This window comes from Limulus polyphemus, unplaced genomic scaffold (assembly GCF_000517525.1).
Source record: "Limulus polyphemus unplaced genomic scaffold, Limulus_polyphemus-2.1.2 Scaffold2765, whole genome shotgun sequence".
Classification (NCBI taxonomy): Eukaryota; Metazoa; Arthropoda; class Merostomata; order Xiphosura; family Limulidae; genus Limulus; species Limulus polyphemus.
Window position 1 is genome coordinate 113,632 of NW_013668375.1, and position 2,604 is coordinate 116,235.

The window sequence follows — 2,604 nt, forward strand, 5'->3', positions numbered from 1 at the left end:
AAAAGACTTGTATCGCTGAAGTTTCTCGGAAAGAATTTCTACGAAAAATTAACAAACGAACACACACATAACAATATTCTTGTCTAGAACATATTTTCAATGTTTTCAATATTCAATTGACATCGAACTTATTAAAATGCTCTATCTACCAAATTTGCCACTTCCACTTTGCTCACCATATATACGACCCTTTCAGCATCCAACTAGACATCCATAATTAGAAAACAACACCAGCACACCATCCTTCATTGAACAGTGATCTGCCGGAGCTAGTGCTGTTCACTTCTTGGACAAGAAACCATATATCTCTTGCGTGACTTGTATCACATACATTTGTTTAGTCCACTATCCCTGGGCTTGATCTGTGTGATATTAAATGACTTTCCCTCAGCTCATTCATTGCACAGGCAAATATGGGTTGTAAACTCTGCAGTATACCCATCCCAAGGACGCCTATTCCACATGTAAGATCAGAAATGACCGCTTTTGTTCTTTAGGTGACACCTACAAACTAAGATAGAGGTTTATTTTTTTCTGATGTCTATTATATTGTCATTTGTTTGAACAAAATTTGTGTTTACTGGCTATATTGGTGAATTTACTGGGAAAGCTTGGAAAATTACAAGGTGTTCCAGGGTTTTTGCTGCTTCAATGTCCACCAATAACTAATAACTCAACTTTTTGTTCTTGCATCTTTATAAGCATATACCAGGCCCACCCAGTAGTGACAGAGCTGGGCTGATCATCAGACTCCTTGGTGCAGGGTAACCATTGTGTTCCACAATAGGTTTTATCAGACATTCACCACTCATTACTGATCGTTGGAGATGTGCTGGTCTGACAGCTATTATCAATATTTTTTATCCACTTTCTTGCTTGGCAAAGTGAGGATGTTGGGGATTAGCAGGAATCTTCTGGGCATTTGGCTATAGCTTGTCACCCTGCCATTCTCGTAGTGAAGCAAGGCAGGGGTAGTTCATCTGTCAGTTCCCTGTTTGTCTATAGGTGAAGCAGCCACTTCATTCTTTCTTTCTCAAATGATGTCCAAATAGGACATTGGCTGTGGTTGTGATAGAACTTGTCTTTTGGATGGGTATGACATTGCCATGTACCCTGTGGGAGAATTACATAGTCATGCCCACTCACTGGAGTTGTCGCTGCAGATGTCACTGCATGCTTTCTACTTTCCAGTAATTGGTTTGAAGTTACCAATTCAAAGCACATTGCAATGGACAATGGCTCTGAGAGGATGAAGATGCTCCTCACCCTCAGGTGTTGCCATATAAATTCACAAGAGAGTCTCTCAAAGAACTTATTTCAAGGATGTCCCCTGATCTTCTTAAGCCATTACTATATATGTCTTTCTGTGCAATTGGAACAGATCAACCACCTAGTTGGCCAGACCCTTGTTGACAATCCTCTTTATGATCTTAAACTTGGCCCAATAGATCGTGTTATTTTCCACCAGGTAAAAGTGGTAGCGCAGCTCATACACAATGAATCATTTAGTTGCCATTCATTCAGCAACATCTAGGGCTGGACCCTCTTAGCTCAAGACCAGGTATTGGACAGCCTGCTCTGAAGTACATTCATTCTAGGTCAATGCCTGAATCATTTCAGGGATCAATACAAGTATTGTTTCATTGTTCCCCTGAAAGTCAGAGATACGATTTGTTTGTTCTCATTTACCAAACCCTGTGAGCTCAGCCAAAGCAAGCTTTTCTCTTTCTGATACTGATCATGATGTGTACCAGGAGGCAGCATTATTGATATTTTCAGCTCCTGTTGAAAGCTGTTTACTGGCAGTCTCCATCCAAAATAGCTGAAGAGCAACAAGTCATTTGTGATGACTTGTTTTATAGCTCTGCATGACTCCAGTTGTCAATAATATCATCTTCTAGATGGGGAACCACTCTATTCCTCTCCAGGCTTCGGCCCATGGGACACAGACTTCACCTCTGTGTGCCCATTGCTTCACCTGCTGGGGAGACTTCTTTAATTGGTAGAATTCCTCTGCTAGTGGCATATTCAGTATCTGTACACTCATTACTGATGGTTTTCACAGGAGATTTAACAGTTAATTCCTCGTATGGTCTCGAACTCATTAAGTACCCCACCATTCTAGCAGAATTAACTCATCTGTGTTTTCCTTTTGCCAAGATTGATCTTCAGGAGCACCACCTGCTAACGTAGTCTAGGTGCACCAGACATGGGCAGATCTCCCTGAGTAAGTGATTGCAGACTGACTCATGTTATCTACCTTTGCAGCATTGACAAAAGTCCTACTTTCAGGAGAGGATCCCCCTAGGCTCAACATCTCTCATGCTAAATAATCTCTCTCTGTGTAAATGGAATCTAATAAAAAACTTTAGGTGTAGAAAAAAGATGTGACCAAAGAAAGGATTGAGTGTGCGATTTAAATGAATGAAATCAAAATTGGCGGCCAAACTGGTAGCTACGCTTATAGTATTGATAATAATTTTACAGCAAATATTCGTTTATTAGTTAGATAGGCCGAGTATTTTGTTATACCCATCATCATGCCCCAAGTTGAACAAAAAAACGCGGCCTGGCTACTAGTGAATCAATATTGTTACGTCTCCG